The sequence below is a fragment of the Heliangelus exortis genome, chromosome Z, assembly GCF_036169615.1.
Source record: "Heliangelus exortis chromosome Z, bHelExo1.hap1, whole genome shotgun sequence".
Lineage (NCBI taxonomy): Eukaryota > Metazoa > Chordata > Aves > Apodiformes > Trochilidae > Heliangelus > Heliangelus exortis.
Window position 1 is genome coordinate 69,667,775 of NC_092454.1, and position 18,436 is coordinate 69,686,210.

An 18,436-nucleotide genomic window follows, 5' to 3' on the forward strand; every position below is an offset into this window, starting at 1 on the left:
CCAAACAAATCCTATTCCTCCAAAGTTTTCCATATGTTAAGTTCCTTAAGAGTTCTGATCATCCTTTACTGGACCCACTCTAATTTCCCAGTGCCTCTCCTGAAAGTTTTTAAAATCATTCCGCAATGTGACAGTGTGAACAAATTGTCTTCTGTAAATAAGTGGAGGAAGGACACCTTTATATGCTAATTCTACTGATTCTTTTTGATATTTCCTCTAGACATCTCCTTTATCTTCCTTCATACCATCAGCTGTGGTAATCTGTAGCTTCTTCATGTCCTTTCTGAGTATTTCCTACTCCACCTTCATTATCTATGCAGTTTTCTTGCCACAATAATTCCCCTCAGTGTTTACTCACACCATCCTACCCCTTTTTTCACCAGGCTTTGTTCTGCATGATGGCTGGGCAAGAGGTTGGCTTCCTTTTTTCCTATAGGGTACACAGTTCTCCTTTTCTTTGCAGAGGACTGTTTGGTTTAGGACTTTGGAGGAATAAGATGTATTATGCCTGGTAGGAGATTACTTTCTGATAAAGTCCTTTATTGGCTAAGTGTACAAAGTCTGGTGATCCATGAGACCCAGAAAATAAAAGGTTGAAACCTCAAAGTGAGAGCGAAGAGGAACAGCAGAATTCTAGACAGAAAGCACTCTCTGCCCTCAGAGCAATTAACAGAAATTGTCAACAAGGGAAAAAAAAAATAAAACCTCAAGAAACATGATGTCATGGGACATATGTGGCTATGACACTGGTATTACTTATGATTTATTGCTCTTCCTGATGACCTAAAGAATATGCAGAAACAGGGCAAAAATAAAAATGAGGAAATGGCATATGAAATCTTATTCTGAGGTAACCTCCAGCAAGACTCTTTATCTTTCATGACTTTCAGGGCTGAGTTTTAGAAGCAAAAACTGGATATTTTAGTAGAGTTTAAACTGAAATAGTTTTTCCTTTACAGCTTTGAGTCTTCTTTGCACAACAGGGGCTGTTCTAGCTGAAACTAGGCACAAATGTAATGCCAATACATTCACAGTGCTGTTTCCAAAGACAACTAGATGTACTTGTTCATCAGGTTTGGCACAGTTTTGGTCAAGATATTTAATCTAAGTTCATCACAAGGTTGACAGACCAGAGATGAAACAAGTAGTGATCTGGAACTGGGTCATAAAACAGAATAACACTGAAATGTGCAACTCTAGATCTGGAATGAAAAAATTTAATTTAAGATAGGAAGAGCTGAAGTACTGCACAGACACCCTTCCTCCTTGCAGGGAGAATTACACCACTTCAGTAGGCACATCAGTCTATGACATCTTGAATGCAGAGAGTGCGGCACTGACACATAATGCTGTGACCTTAAAAAAGGTGACTAAAAGCTGCTGAAAATGGAGGACATGCAGGTCCATGTCCTCCATGGAAGTCTCTGAACCCAAAAAGAGGAAATGAACCAGAAGAGTGTTCCAAAGCAAAAGGGCTGAGATGTGAACCTTTGTTGGCCAGGAAATCATCACAAGACAAGTTTAAAGGGGTGTGGAAGAAGGCAACACAGGAGTCCAGATGGCTGCACAGGGAAAAAGAATGAGGTTTTTTTCTGGATTCCAGGTATAAAAAAGAAGTGGAGGAAGAGAAGAAACGCATGAGAGAACAAGTGCTGGGGGAGTAGAAAAGGAAGCAGAAAAATGTATTAGGTCTGAGAGGTAAAAAGAGAGAAGGAACATATTTAGCCCAAAGGAGAGCAGGAAATAACACAATGATCAGTTTTTGCCTCCCAGAACCACCATGAAGAAGATCTGACCCTTGTTCCTGCTGAGCAGTTACTTACAGCAGCAGCTTTTCCACTGGATTATTAAACTGCTACTCAGTGTGAGTAAAGATGGCAAATTCAGTCCTTCTTCCCCACTAAAAGCAAGTACATCTACCTCAGTATTTTCCTAGGTTTAGCCTGCAAACCTGCAGTTGCTGCGCTGGCCAGGAATATATTCTCTTTGTATCATAGAATCATAGAATCGTAGAATCATAGGGGTTGGAAGGGACCTCGAAAGATCATCTAGTCCAACCCCCCCTGCCAGAGCAGGGCCCCCTAGAGTACATCCCCTAGGAACGTGTCCAGGCGGGTTTTGAATGTCTCCAGTGAAGGAGACTCCACAACCCCCCTGGGCAGCCTGTTCCAGGGCTCCGTCACCCTTACAGTAAAAAAATTCTTTCTGATATTCAACTTGAACCTCCTATGCTCCAATTTACACCCATTACCCCTTGTCCTATCACTGGTCACCACTGAGAAAAGCCTAACTCCATCTCCCTGACACTCACCCCTTACATATTTGAAAACATTGATGAGGTCACCCCTCAGTCTCCTTTTCTCCAAACTAAAGAGACCCAGCTCCCTCAGCCTTTCCTCATAAGGGAGATGTTCCACTCCCTTAATCATCTCAGTAGCTCTGCGCTGGACTCTTTCAAGCACTTCCCTGTCCTTCTTGAACTGAGGGGCCCAGAACTGGACACAATACTCCAGGTGTGGCCTCACCAATGCAGAATAGAGGGGGAGGAGAACCTCTCTTGACCTACTAACCACACCCTTTCTAATGCACCCCAGGATGCCATTGGCCTTCTTGGCCACAAGGGCACATTGCTGGCTCATGGTCATCCTCTTGTCTACCAGGACCCCCAGGTCTCTTTCACCTTCACTGCTCTCCAGCAGCTCAGCCCCCAACCTATACTGGGACATCGTGTTGTTCTTCCCCAAATGCAAAACTCTACACTTCCCCTTGTTGAATTTCATCTTGTTCCTCCCTGCCCAACTCTCCAGCCTGTCTAGGTCTCTCTGAATGGCAGCACAGCCTTCTGGTGTGTCAGCCACTCCTCCCAGCTTAGTGTCATCAGCAAACTTGCTGAGGGTACATTCTATACCCTCATCCAAGTCGTTGATGAATATATTGAACAACACCGGTCCCAGTACCGACCCCTGAGGGACTCCACTGGTCACACACCTCCAACCAGATTCTGCCCCATTGACTACAACTCTCTGACTCCTTCCTTTCAACCAGTTCCTGATCCACCTCACTACCTGATCACCAAACCCATACTTGATCAACTTATCTACAAGGATGCTGTGAGAGACGGTGAATGTATGAATAGGGTTGTGCTGTGGAAACCATGGGAAGATGTTATACACATCAAAATGTCTCAGGAGTGGTGGTGAAAGGAGGATGGATGTCCTTCAAAGTGAAGGAAGATAGCTGAAGTCCATGGCTTAGAAGCTTTCAATGTAGATACCTGAGATTTAGAGCTAAATTTCTGCAAGGGCCCAGAATATCTGGAGATACCCTTGGTCTGGGCACATCTAATATGTTCAGCAAATTATGCAATGCATCCTGCACCCACAAATCACTAATGATCCCCCTTAAATAAATGCAATACAAGAGTTGTTCAATGCAATCACTGATATGTATCAGAATTTGCATTATTTTTAGCTGTTCCCATTACATGTCAAACAATTTCAATGAAATGTCAGAAGTGAAATCACTTGAAGAAAACAGTACAAGTTTTTTTTCTTGTTATTTTTCAGTTAAATTGGAAGAATATCACACACTGATACAGCAAAAGAATTCCAACTTTATAATACAACCTCTACCCCACTGGGCATTAATAACACTTGACAAAAGTCCCCTGAGCCTCATTCAAGTCTTGGGTCACATGTATTAAATCATAGGTAATTCTGCTAAGTTATATCAGAGCAAAAATACTGGAACATATAAAAGGAGAAAACCTGCATGGAAAGCACAGCAACAGAATGGATTTGAGTAGAAATTTTATTTGTGATGGATTTTGATATGCAATGTTATTTCTGAAGTCATATTAAGAACTTTTCAATGAAATTCATAAACACAAACTCCCACACTGTTTATCTCACCAGAAGCTTTCATCCCTGATACAAAATGAACTGAATTAATATTTTCCACAAATGAAAAGCAATTGAAAATCTTCACAGATACAACATATTTTTTTCAAAATAATATGTTGGGATCAAAATGAAAATGAAATTTTTTCTTCTTCCAGAAAATTAAACTCCCTGAATTTATGGATAACCTGACCATAGAGTTCTCTTAAAGTACATGAGAAAGAAGATTGATGATGAATGTATTTACTTGTACATACTGTATGAAATTATTTCAGTAAACACTATTCCTAAATACTATGCTACTTTCAAAAGCCATTCTTGTTTACAATATACATAATATGCAAAAATTAAGAAAATACTTTCCCAGATTTTACAGATTAAATCTGATGTACAGAACTGCCTGGGAGGAATGGCAATACTGTGCAAAGTCTCCCAGTCAGGCATTAACAGTGTGTGTGATGCATACATGGAGCTATAGAATTGCAACCAACTTCCTCCACAGGGGGAGCAAAACTGACTGATATTCTTTGTAAATTTAAGATTCCTAATATTGCTTTGATTTTTTTTTTTTCTCTTTAAAAAGAATTTCCCAGATAAAAAAAATAAAAATCAAAACTGAATACTACTGATCTGCTCTATGGCCATAAAAACAGGAGGAATTCCCTTCAAGTGTAGTTATACCATACTGAAACCTCTGAAAGGAAGACTGAATCAGTTCTAAAAGGTTTTTTTGTTTGTTTTTTTTTTCTTCAATGTGGACTTTTGTGGAAACCAATAAATCCACCTCAGTAAATAAAGAGTCAATTAAAAAATATTTCTGAGTATTTCTCAATATTTCTGATAAAATATTTCTATTCAAAGACATAACTGAAATAATTCTGCAGGGGAAAAATACCCCATTCCAGTTTCAGATGTAAGTTTCTCATGGGAATTGAAATTGATACAATAAATAGAAGCAGCTTATTGTTGTTGCTCTCCAGTCTTTGACTTAGGTTACTGGAGCTGTTTCTCTGAGCTCATCCCTCAGTGCTTGTGGCTAATAATCTTTTAATGCACAGAAATTTAAGTTCTTTTTCAGTTTAGTGTTTCTTTTTAATGTGAGAAATGTCTTGAAATACATTTTGGAGGGAAAAGCAAATCAAAACCAGATATTACAGAAATTATTTCCCACATCCCCTATCAAAAAAAAAAAAAAAAAAAAAAAAAAGTCTCAGGCTCAGTGAAAGACTGAAGAAAAAAAAATGCACATGAATCAATTATGAAAAAGAGAAAGTTTCTTTCAATGAGGAAAAGCTGATTGGAATTAAGATAGGCTTTGTTCATATCTGCAAGGTACAAGGAGAGGACTTTTCAGTGGAACAGAAAAGGGGGATTTGGGAGTGTTTGACTGCTTAACGCTATAGTGCTTCAGAGCCCATGTGAAATTTGCTGCTAGCTATTAATCATCATTGTGCCCCTGCAAAGAAGCTGTTACAATGATGACTATATGTCATTATATTCCCACTGTAAGTAACGAATCAGGGAGCTGGGAAAGTTGGATAAGAGCGGCTGGCAAACTTTTAAGCGGCGGAATCCATTTAAATAAATTTACATCGCATTTTCTACTTTCCCTGGTATGGGAATCTATACTTTAAAACGAAACAATATGCTGTGCTCACGGGCCCTGGTCCTTTTATTCTGCTGTCTCTGAGCCCTGCTTTCCAGGTCAGCCTTTGCCAGTGCTGACAGCACGCTTTTCTCATAGCCTCTCCTTCTCATAGCCTTTGGTTGCTTTCAAGTTCAATTTAGCACAATGAAGTTGTTATGCATGACAGTTTGGAGGGCAGAATAGGTGGTGTCTGAGCCCGCTGTGTCACTACAAAGTGGGCTCATTCGTGGTGAGCAGGCTCAGTTACTGAAGCCTTGCTGGTGGGACACTGCAGTGGACTTCCAGACGTTCCCATCCTGACCAAAACAATTAGCTTCAAGCTGCAAGAAGCCGCCGGGTCGCCCTTCCCTTCAGTGAGACCTCAGAGTTTAATATGTTGCAGTGGATCCCAGATTCGTGTTGATTTATCCTGTTGTACCCTTCCATTATGGGCTTTATTTACAGATGTGTAAAGGAACAAGGAAAGCTGGAGCCCCGCATGGTTCAAGAGTTTTATTAGGAATCTAAACCACTGTTTTGCGTTTATTTTACAAAGGAGTAAGGCTGAAGCATGCCAGGATTAATTCTGCTGGGATGAACTGGCTAAAAGAGAGCCTGGAGGTTCCTCAAACAGAACCTGAAAGTGTCTCTTTTGCTAAATGTCAGCATCAATCCAAACAATAAACACCAAAACATGCAGAATGCCAACATAGTCATCTGCTAGTATGCCAAGCAAGAGCTAAAAAAATAATTTTAAAATGGAAAATTATATTATTATTAAAAATAAGTTCATTTGGAGCCTGTGCTGAGGTACCACAAGCCTCTTTGTGCCAGGCACAGCTCAGCATGTCTAGCTGTGTTCATTGCTAACAAAATTGTGAGCCACAAAACTAAAGCACAGCACAGTCCCTAAACCTACAGGATAAATATTGCCTTATTTTTACATGAACCTAGCCATTAAGACAATGTTAGCTTTCTTTTCTTTTTCTTACCAGGCCCTAATAAGGTTGCTGTGACAAAGCAAGTCAGTTTCATACTACTGTTCCTACTGTTCATACTTCATAACAACTGTGTGTTGTTAACAGATGAGCTCTGTTTCTCAGACTCCTATGTAGAAAAGTATCAGCTGCCTTGATTATGGATCTTGCCAGCTGCTTGGTAAACCCATCAAATAGTTCTCATTCTGGATTAAAAACTACCTCTGAGTATTACAGCATCCTCTCCAAGAAAGATTGCACTACTAGAATAGCAACTTAGTCTCAACTCCCTTGCCCCTTCCCTCCCTCCTTTTTATTTTTTTCTTTTTAAATTAATTAATTAATTAATTTTAAAATCAGCAAGAATAAAATATTATCTAAACTCCTTATTGTTTTGGTTCTGTTTGGTTACCTTTCTGTTGTAAGATAATATCCAATTGTACCAGAAAGTCTTAAAAATAATTCCTGTAAAGAGCCAGATAAAGTAATTAAAGTGTCTAGTTTTTGAACAGCACAAAATACATCTATTACAACCGAAAAAAGTGTTACAATCTTGTCTAATTGAAGTTTTGTTTTCAGGAGGTTGATTTTTACTATTGTTAATTAACCTTCCTCCAGCATATGAGTACGACTTGGTGTAATTAGCAAGCTGTAACAAAAATTAAAATATTCTGTCCTACATTTGAAATCAGATGCAGACTGTTTGAAAAAGAAAAAAAGGAGAGTGAATTAGAATACTTGTTTTCTGATATAATTTATACCAGCATGTCAGACCACCAGAGCTGTTCTTAACTGTCAAACAGAGAAATTTTCTCTGCCTTTCATTCACACAATGTCAAACATTACTTTCGCAATATTGCTGCAGTTAAACCCTTCCTGAATTGCCTCACATAAAGAATATGTGGGAAATTATATTTACTCTTTATTCCTCTACTCAGTAGAAGAGTGAAAATGAGTTGTAGTAGTGAGGAGCCAAGTTACACTACAGAAGACAATGATTCATGAACCAGGCTTTAAAATCACAAGAGGAACCTTTGCTTGGTATATTTTATCCAAACAACATGGCTTTGTTGTATTTCTTCAGGCACCAGTGATGTAGGTCTCACTAATTCTACTAGTAGCAAATTTACAGCTACAAAATGGAAAAAAGCCATTGAAACACAAGGGTTTTCAGGAAAAGAAAATAAATAGGAAAAAAAAAAAAGAAGTGGGACACAGCCTTGAAAATAACTTAATCCAAATAGACAGTCACTGTGTATCAGGAACATCCTAAGCAAGAATGTAATGCTAATAAAATAAGAAAAAAAGCCTAATTTTAGGCCCATGAAAATAAAATGTTTAAATTATGTAAACTTCATACAGGATTTGTTGCAGTCATGATGGCCTCAGTGCAAGGGTCAAAGTTTAAAAGCAGAGTTACTATCTCTTATGAGCCTAGGATGTTAGGAATTGTTCCTTCACCTGAAAGCTTCTCTGTTTTTTTCCACCTGTCAGTTGGGTTAACAAAAGATGTTAATTCTCCTATAAATCTGTTTAAGGGGTTTGGAAAATTTTAGTCGTAAATAATGTAATTTTCCAAAAATTGAGTATTGCAGCTGCTACTGATGCCTCTAGGAACTGCTGGTTTCACAGTACACCCAAAGTCTGGCAGAACCAGACTCAGAATTTTAGGCTTTTAGGTTTTTACTAACATGGTCTTGTAATTCATCCAGAACTACAGATGCTGTGGCTATAAAAACACCCACACAGACACAAGTTAAGCAATTCTGTGCTGCTGGTAGTACATTATGTTTGTACATATATGCATAAAAAGGGGTGAAAACTTTGTAATGAAGGTAACCTCGCTGTACTACACTGACTCTCTTTGCTCCTGTTGCTTTATTATTTCATGATAATGTAGCACTGCTTTCTCTTTTCTTAATTTTCCCAACAAACATAATACAGGGAGTAGTAGAACAAATATATCCGGGTCCAAACTCCATCTCCTGCAAGCAGAGCCAGATGTGCATTGCAGCTCATGTTTCCACCTTCTCAGGACTCAGTGCTGTTCCTTGAGACAATTTTTTTTTTCCTGTTGCTTGTTCCAGAGTGGATTTGAGGCTTGATGAAGAATGAAGTATCACTTTGGCAGTGTTATTAGCATCCTCACAATAATACACTATACCTGGGCTTTCAAGGATCCAGGTTGTGCTACAACCCATAAGACTGGAAACTACCCAGAAACACACATTGCTCAGGCTAAATCCCAATGCCTGGCAGGGCTGTATTTTGACTGACTCATTGTGGAGTAATGGGAATGCAGTCTGTGTGTAAATTCAGACATCACCTTTCTTGCAAGCTGCAGGACATCTTTGGCTTTTCCTACACACCAGGGTGCATTGGTTTAAAGGAAAATGGAAAAAGTGGAGAAGAGACTCAGCTAAACCTTTTCAGTTGCACTGGTGCAGTGTCATGTGAAGTCAAGGATTATGGACTTTTGAGAATATGGTCAAAATCTTGGGAACCTTTGGACAAATGATAATGACAAGTACAGGAACTGTTTCACTGCCTTGGATGTACAAGAGAAGGATTACTACAGGCTAAGTGGCATTTTTACAGCCTTAATTTTATATATAAGGACTGCAAAGGGACCTTCTACTACCAGGTACCATATCTGTAAGGAACAGCTGTTTTAGCTTTCAGCAGCACTGCTTTTTTGGCAAGTTAAATCTCTATCTCAGCCATAATGCTTAAAGGAGGGTAGATCCTGCAGCTACCAGGTCCATCCTGTGATGGCTGTGAAGGAGGCAAGAAGCCTGTCAGCCACAGTCAGATCTTTCTGGCCATCCCTCAGGAAAGTCTATCCTGCCCTCTTGCTCAGAAGGGTTACCAGGTGCCCCATCTGGTCATTTTAAAACCATCTATTCAACCCCAGTGACAATGAGAAGCTGTTCTTGCACTGGAAATACAGATTAAGTGACAAAACCCCAAGTGAGAGCTGGCTGGCAAATGTAAAGTCAACTGGAGGTTGACCACTGCCCTCCAGGGCCCCCTCTCACCATCATCTGAGCATCAGTTGTTACCTGCATGAGAGATGATGTTTCCATGGGCTGAATCCAGTGCTCCAACACTGCCAAAAACACATGGCCTTCTGCTTGCACAGCTGAGAGCAACCAGCCCAGGTAGCTGGTGTGTAGACAGAGTGTTTTCAGCTGGTTCCTGGTTTCTGTCAAGTTAATTTGGCAGTTTTGGTCTGGTTCCCAGTGGCCAGGTGTCCATGTCAGAGAACGATGGCAACAAGTGACACAAATTGGCAGCCCTGTCAGCTGTCTCAGCAGCTTCACAGACTCTAGAAATGGTCCTTCCCCATCAGACAAGGTGGAAAGTTCCTCTGCTGCACCAGACCAGTGTCAAACTTGAGCAGTACACAGGAAAGCAGGCAGGGAAAAGACATAAGGAAACAATTTGCTATGCTAAAGCACCTGTATTTTTGAGCAGAGTGTTTAGCAGCCAGTGGCTTTTCACATGCAGCTAATTCAGTGGCCAAGCTGACCATGGTGGTGAGGTCTGGCTGCATGCTTTTCAAGTCTTTGATCAAGCACGAAGACAAATAGCAAAATAAATATCTCCCAAGCAAGTGCAGAGAACACAAGCTTTCCTCTGGACACATTGTGAAAGCAGCAGTAAAAGGAGTTTTAAATTTTCTCCACTACATAGTGCCAGACCTCCTTTTTTTTTTGTTTTATCCTAGTTACATTTGCTTCCCCAAATCAAAGTTTTTAAATAAAGAATTGTGCTTACAGATAAAGCATGTTTCTGGAACAGACAACTGTCAGCACTTTTTGCAGGGCTTGTGCAGGAAAGCACTTAATAAAGATGCAGGTTTGCTGTTCTCTGTATCAGTATACTTTACTGTCTCAGTCAAACACCACAGCTGGAGTTGTCTTCCGAAGTTTGGCAAGCTTTAATAGATTGATTAGTGTTTTGGGTTTTTTTTCTCTAAGACCAGTGAAGCTCAAACAACCCCTAACAATGAAGCTAATCACTGTCTCTTCCTTGACCTAAGATTATGTTTTCTTTTTTTTCACCACAGAGTCTAGTTTGGAGCAACTGGATTCCACAACAAATAAATATCTCCTTTTTTCTCCTTCCTTACACCTTTTGTATATATTTTTTCTTTGCAGCTGCATTTAAACTGGTGTGGTGAACAGTGGGGTTCTCCTGGTAATCTTGCATTTGGCACAAACTGCTGAGCATTAAAATGCAGATAATGTCACCCCAATTAGAGAACACTGTGTAAAACTTTAAAAAGACATAGCTAGATGTTTGGACTAAACAAGCAAGCCCACGTCATTAGGAGCTGCAATTTGAATGGCTTCACTAATGAATAAATGTGAAACTGTATCAGCAGCCTGGAACAAGCACACGGTTTGTGTGCATGGGGAGTCCAATGGTATCAGTTGACCAGCTCTTTGTGGCCTCTATAAAGTACCCTTCAAGGTCTCAGTGGAGGGAAGGCTTGCAGACAATGAAGCTGTGACAGCTGAATGTCAGCCCTGACCTTGAACCTCAACCAGTCCCCCCTCACCCTGGTGACTCCAGATGCATCAGGGACACGCGTGGATGGAGCTCAGCACTGGCTGCGACTTCCCCTGCTCCAGATCCCTGAAATGACAACTTCACCACGTGGCAAGAGCCTGCTAACAAGAGCTGGGGAATGTTCACTCATTAGTGCTGTTGCTGGTGATATGTCCAGCATCCTAATCAGGCCCCTTTTCCCAGCAGAAGATGGGAAGGGAGAAACAAAGGCAGTTGGCAATGATCAAATATTGCCCATCCACATTTCTGGTTGAAGGAGTCACCAGATGGTGCAAAAGCAAGGATTTTTCATCTTGATTTGAGCATTGCATTTCATTAACAAAATTTAATTAATTCAACAACACTTAATTGATGTAAATAGCGCATGATTTGTTAAAACACCGCAAGGAACGAACAATTAGCATCTGGCACACAGTGTTTTTCTCCTGGAAAACAACAGAATTTTCCTAAAGATCAGCTGTGTGGATTACACATTAGTAGTGAGCTGCTAGACCTGCATGGGATGAAGCAGAGACCTGCACAGCTCTGTGTGGTGAATTACATCAGTTTAGACCATAAACAGCATCCCTTCTTCACCACAGGTAAACAAAAAATCTCACTATGGAGGAAATATTTTGGCCACTCCTTCTCTCCTCTCCCTTCCAGGAGCAATGCCAGGGCAAACATCCATGGTGAGGAAGACAGAATCCTCTCAGGCTCCTCATCCTCACCTCATGTTGTTACACTGAAGAGGGGCTGAAAGAGGATAATATGGAACAACAAAAAAATTCTCCTTTCTCAAGCACCTCGCCCATCAAGCCAAACAGAGCAGACACACATCATGTTTGTAGGATCATAACTTGGGATGAAACTAAAACCAAACCTGTTTTGACTTATTGTAGCAATGCTGCTACGATGCTAGAACAATGGGTCTGTTCTAACCCTTTACATGCTGCAGACAGCAGCTGAGCATAGTTTATGGAGAGATGGCATAAGCACACACAGCTCAGAATTAATCTAATGTCATGAGCAACTTCTAGATGAGATCTTCTATAAACTAGGAAATAATGGGGAAAATTTTGCTGACTGTTACAGTGGGTAATCCAATTTCCTTTTTCCTTTTGGACATGAAATTTAAAAAAAATGACAAGTTATAAAACCAAAAAGAAATTCCGATTTTTTTCAAGGAAAAGACTTTTCAGCATTTGTACCCTTTTTTCCTTTAGTTACCTGTGGATTTTTTTCTTTTTTTAAGTGAAGCATCAAAGTCAGAATCAAAAGCACCTCCTGGTTAATTGCTTTTTTTTTTTTCCCCTGGCTAAAATTTCAGCATCAAAAATAGGAAACCTCACTCAGTTAATAAACATTTTTGGTCTTCATTCTCCGTGTCGCATTCTGGGAAAGCTGATTAGTGCTTTTCTCAAAAGTTAAGTTTTTAAAATACGTCTAGTGTTTGGAAAAAATGCTTTAACAGAACATTATAATAAACCATATAATAATTTTGATTTTCCATCCTCAGCTTCCCACGAGTTACATCATGACACCAGGACTGGTTTTGCCACCTGTGCTACTATGCATCCACAGGAATCTGATTCCAGGGCACTCTGTATCTGGAGGATCCATAGCCCTGATCCCATTCTTTCTGTGTGGGGTAGTTTATTCCCTTACATAAGAAAACAGAGAACATAATGGCACTTTCAAGACTTTTCCCCCTCTTCAGAGAAGTTGTGAACATAATGCCTTATTTTTATACTTTCACCCAATAATAATTGCACATTACGTCTTAGCACATAAGGGACATGAATTAGTCAAAATTCTTAAGTTTTCTGGTGAGAAGAATTTTGGTTATCTTTATGTAGCAAGAGAAAGATTGAAAATAATAATAAAGGTTGGTTGTGTTTCACTGCATATGGGTGAGAGCAGTTCTCATTTCCCACATGCAGTCACCATGCAACTCCAGCAAGTATGGGATGAACCAAGCCTGAACCAAGGGAATGTACAACATCCCCAAGATCTCCAGCTGGCACAGGGATGCAGGGAATGAGGGGTAATTTATTACTGGAAGAGATCAACCACAGACTACTGTGCCCTGGAGCAAGAGGTGAGCAAAATAAAAAAAATAGTGGCTTCCCAGAAGTCTCCCTCTGGCACGGATCAGTGCACACTTCTTCCTTAGGGATGGCTGTACAAGCAGGTGTGCCCTAAAAGAAAAGAATTCCAATAATAGAGATGTGTGTTCCCTTGTAACAGGAGCAATTCTGTAATCTATTGAGTGTTTTTTTCCTGCACTGAAACCTTAGCAGGATCTTTATCCTTCTTAAGGGGTACTAGTGCATTTCATAAAAGAGAGATGACATTATTAGAACACAATAAAGCCAACACTTAGGAATATTGGTAACTTTCATCATATAAGTGGTCCCATGGAAGTCAAGATAGCTTGGTGTGCTTCACTGTTTACAATTCCAGGCACTTGGTGCTGTCTCTTTTTATTTTGAATCTTTGGGGTTTATATGAATTATGTTCACTCTAGAAATATATTATCTAAAGATTTTTTTTTATATTTATATTGACACTTACAAGATACAGTTATCATATAAATTTTATGAATGCCAGAGAGTAAAGTACCTTTTCCAACATACTGACATTCATCATGAACTGACATCTCTGCAAACTGCTCCTGTTTCTCTCGTGTTCACATTTATTGTGTCTGGGTTCAGTCCTGCAAACAATTACTTACCTCACTAACTTCATCCATGGCAGGAGTCTCATGGCAGTCCAAGAGCCCATCCTTTCCAAAATTTGTATGTGTGAGAACTCTCCTTTCAGAAGGGAGCTTTCTGAGTAATAATTTACACTTGAGGGACTTCCACATGACACTTAATACTCAGGATAAGCTCCTCCAATAGAAGATGTTATTTAATCTTTCACTGGGAAGATACTTGAGGAAATAAACAGACAAATAAAATAAGAATTAATGTGTAGAGCAAGCACATAGCTAAATTAAGTTTTAAGTACAGAAAGATTTAGTAATTAAATTCAGGCTAAGAGGTCACTGCAATGCCTACAGCGAGGGCATTTATTTTTGTTAGCCCACATACAGACACCCTGAGCAGATTTGATTTAACACAAATGTACATGGTCATGTCTGAAAATACACCAGCAGCCATAAAACAGTGAAGAAGCATTTTTCATGTGATAGTGTGGCAGGCTACCTAGAAAAACCTTGTAAGGCTGCAGGATATTTCACTTGGGTTAAGAATGTTTAGCAAGGTGACACATATGGCAGTGCACAAGCATATGAGGATGAGACTCATCCCTCTACCCACACAAGGAAAACAGGATTTGCAGAACATCTTTATCTTAGGAGCAACTGCCCAGGCACACTCTGTGTTGGGGCACTCTGCATCCATCCTGACAGGAACAAAACAAACCCTCCCAACCAGCTCTTACTGCTCTGTGGCTTGATGTGAAAATCCCTGTGAAGAACACAACTTGGCATCTGGGGTGTGCAGTGGCCTTTATTTCATGGCTGTTTTGTGCACTCAGGGGGACACAGGAATTTTTCTATGCCCTCCTGGGAATGTTGCAGAGGACTTTCACCAAATGTGACTCATTAAATTTAATAATTGCACATGGGGCAGGTTAGCACAGCTTTTTGAGCCATGTCAAGCTTCTAGCAGAGAAATATTCCACCAATTTATTTTTATACACCACAAGCATTAAGATAAGGAGGAGCTGAAAGACTGAAAGCAGGGAAAAATACTGTCCACAGTGCATACATTGGTTGCCATATTAAAAAATGTATCTAGAATTACATTTGCAATAAATATTTCTGTTGTGTTTCAAAACAAGCATATGGGCGATCATTTTAAATCCATTTTTAAAGGGACTTTGTGGCAAAGCTAGACTGGGAAATGTAACAGTGAATAAATTCCTGGGTAGCACACAGGGCTGGTGTCCTCTCCACCCTCACAGAGTTGCAGTGCATAATGTATGAAGGCAATGCTCTTGGAAGGCAGCTTCTGGCTCAACACAAAGGAAAGTAGCCTAAGACATGAGATGTGAAGAGACTGGAGAGGAAACAATCTATGAGGTTCAGCAAAGGGTTGGGAATGCTGATAGCTATGTACTGCATCATAAAATATATACCAAGGGTGCTGAATAAGATGTTTATCCCACAGCACTATTTGATCCTGGGTACTAAAATACCCAGAAGTCACTTTAAACTTACCCATGCACTATGTACATGACTATAATGCTCAGTATTCTTCTACAGAAGAGATATTTTATTTTTTAAAACATGCCTGTAGAAACTATCTGCATGAAACTGTGGTAGTTTGCCTAATCAGTATGTCAAAGACCACAAACAAAAATTAAGTGATAGAGAACGTACGAAACACCAGGAAGCTGATAAGATAAATCATTCTTACCATGTGCTTTTTCTAGAACCAAAAAAATTAACCCTGGGGTTATTGTTTTGTCTTGGAAGTGAGAACCACCCAGCAAAGGTGGGCTGGTTGCAGTAATAGCTGCAATCAAAAGAGCTTCAAAGCCGGGTGAGCACTGGAATTGCCATTTTTGAATACTTATGTGATTTCAGATGCTTTAGTGTCTAAAAGTATGGTAAAGAGAGTTTTCTTTGGCCGTCTCCTACCCAAAAGAGCAGCCAGGTGAGTCTGTGGCACTTCTCTGGAAAGAAAAGTGCCTCCTAATTAGACTTCAAAGCCCAGAGATTTGCACCATCCCATCGAGTGGCTCATTGTGTCCAGCTGAAGTAAAGCCGAGCAGCACACAAATGAGCAAGGACTGACTGCAGAGTGAATACCAAGGATCCAATGAGAGAGTGGCTGAAGGGCTGAGTACAGCTGCCAGAGCAGGGAAAATGGAAGAAAACCACACAAAATGAGTCAGAAGGATGGGGAGGAGGCTTAACAGCAGAGATAGAGAAGTAATGAGTGAAGGATTAGCGGGAGTCTAGAAATGAGGAGAACATCTCTGAAGGTAATGTGTGTACAAGAATAACCGTAAAGAAAAACTCACCAATGGAGAGCAAAAGAAAAAAAGCAAAGAATACAAGAGTAAAATCTTAGTAGAAATTAATAGAAAGGTGGATGATACACACAAAGCTATGGGGATGGACACATCTGTGGCACAGCTCAGTGTTTAGCACTGGTCTCTGGGTCAGAAAACTGCACAAGAAAATTGAAGTCACTGCTGGAAAATGCAAGGTCTAGAGACACACCAGGTTGTTTTTTTAGGTTTCTAAATCTGTGCCAAATTTAAAGAGAGGTAAGAAGTAAAGACATTGTGGCCTCCAGGATTTTGTATCCCTCTCTGTGGACTTCTAGAGCAGCCCTGGAAGGGCTGACTTTTGTTCTTAGCTCATCAAGAGTGATTGTTTTGCCTGAGCAATAGTCTAATAGCAGATATTTCTAAAATGTCCCCTGCAGGCAGAAACACTGAATTTCTTCAGGGAACTGCAAAACGTCTCTACTTTGGACATCAGCTAATCTAGTCTTGGTAAATCATAGCTCATGCTTTTTGGAATATGCCACCTCATCCTGGTTTGCACTGCATAGCTCACAGGATGGGGATAGACACAAGCCAAACCCAACCAGTGCCTGTTTCTCCTACTTCACCCAGTGCTTCAGCCACCCCAGGCTGTGGGTTAGACTGGAGAACAGTCCTCATCTGGACAATATCACCATTATCTTCTTCAGAGCCCACTCAGGACATGGTCCCATCCATCTCCTGATGTACACCAGCCCTAACTCCAAGTGTGTGGTTCTTCCACCCACTCTCACAGCACACCCATGTGTCTTAGTGGTTATTTTCATGAGGGCTTTCATCATGATGCACAAGCATTAACAAATTAAACACTCTGATGATCTTGCAAGGCAATAAATGTTGCTGCTTACATTTAATTCCCCAGTTATAAATCTGGCTGATCAAATTGAATTTGGCCTCATATATCAGACCTTCATCACAAAGAAGCCTCTTGCAGGGCTGAGAACAAAACCCAGATCCTGGATCTTTGTTCAATGATTTTACTTAATCTAAAGGGAAAAAAAAAAACCAAAACAAAACACAAACTATGATATGTACTTGGGATAAAATAATTTGTTAAATAAACATTGTATGTATCAGAAAACCTGAAAAAACAGGGCAAGAAAGTTGTATTCATTTTCTCACCCACTCAGCAAAGCACTTTAACCTGCATATATCTTTAAGGACACACTTTCAAGTTTATTCTGCTCAGAAGTTCATGTCAGATTAGCTGCAAAGTGTCTTGCAGGATTGCTCCAGTGATTTTGTTAGGATTTTTAGTATTTCCTTCAGAGTTTAATACTGCAGTTTTCACTCACCTTACATGTCATTGACTACATAAGTAGTGCTGGTGAAGACTGTTCACAGGAGTACTACTGAAATAAGTGAAAAATGATACATTTAGAACCTGATTAAATGATTCATTGTCATGAACACAGTAATATTTTATCTTACAGGGTTTTTTTTCTCTGCTTTACCTATTCTCTTTCCTAGAAAAGAAAAAATGAAAACACAAACTTTATAAATTGCTGCTGGGATTTTCTTTGTTTAAGTTTTGTAAGCGTTAAGTCTGTTGGTTTATAATATGCTTGCTATTTTGGTTTATACCATGCTTGTTATTTTCCTGTGTATTATTCTTTTTTATAGGAGAATGTAGAAATACAAGAAAAACATAAACTGTTGCCTTCAGATACAAAAATTCTGAGGATACTTTCTATATATATATATATATAAATATATACATGTAAATAATATAGTAAATCAATATACATAAGTGGATATAAGTATGTATATAGGTGTTTGTGTATTTACAGACATACATATATAAACCAGCAGTACAGTAAGTGTGTGTGTGTATATATTCATGTGTGTGTGTGTTTGCACATAAGTCTACATTCTTTTTATAAAACATATTTTCTGATTTGCATAAGGTACTTTGGAACAGACCTTTTTGCCTTCAAATAAAGTAGAGCTAGAAGACAGTCTTTATCACAATATTTCATTTTACAATATTTCAGTAAACTCTTCAAATGAGTAGTAAACTCTTCAAATGCATATTCAGACATTTTTTATTTTTTATTTTTTTTTTAATTTTAATTTTTTTTTCCCCCAGAGTTACTTAGAGCTTAAAATACACAGTGCTTTGGGCTAGTCTCCCTGGAACTTGAAAGCTCTCTGTAGATTTGGTACCAAAAATCATGTATCTTAACACAAGAAGATAGCACTACACACAGGCACCCCACAGGATATTTAATTTCTATGGAGTACTAATGTATGCTATGAACTCATAACATTTACTTAGAACAGTCACCATCTGCTAAACAGTGCTT

General features: G+C 39.5%; 1 long non-coding RNA gene across 1 annotated transcript; it reads right to left on the reverse strand.

The window, feature by feature from the left end:
- Window positions 1-12,899: 12,899 nt before the first annotated feature.
- LOC139790155 (uncharacterized) lies at window positions 12,900-17,683 on the reverse strand. Its single transcript, XR_011723419.1, has 4 exons — window positions 17,426-17,683; window positions 16,979-17,116; window positions 13,798-13,998; window positions 12,900-13,261 (listed from the first exon to the last, which is right to left on the reverse strand). It is a non-coding gene; the product is annotated as an uncharacterized lncRNA (long non-coding RNA).
- Window positions 17,684-18,436: the final 753 nt, after the last annotated feature.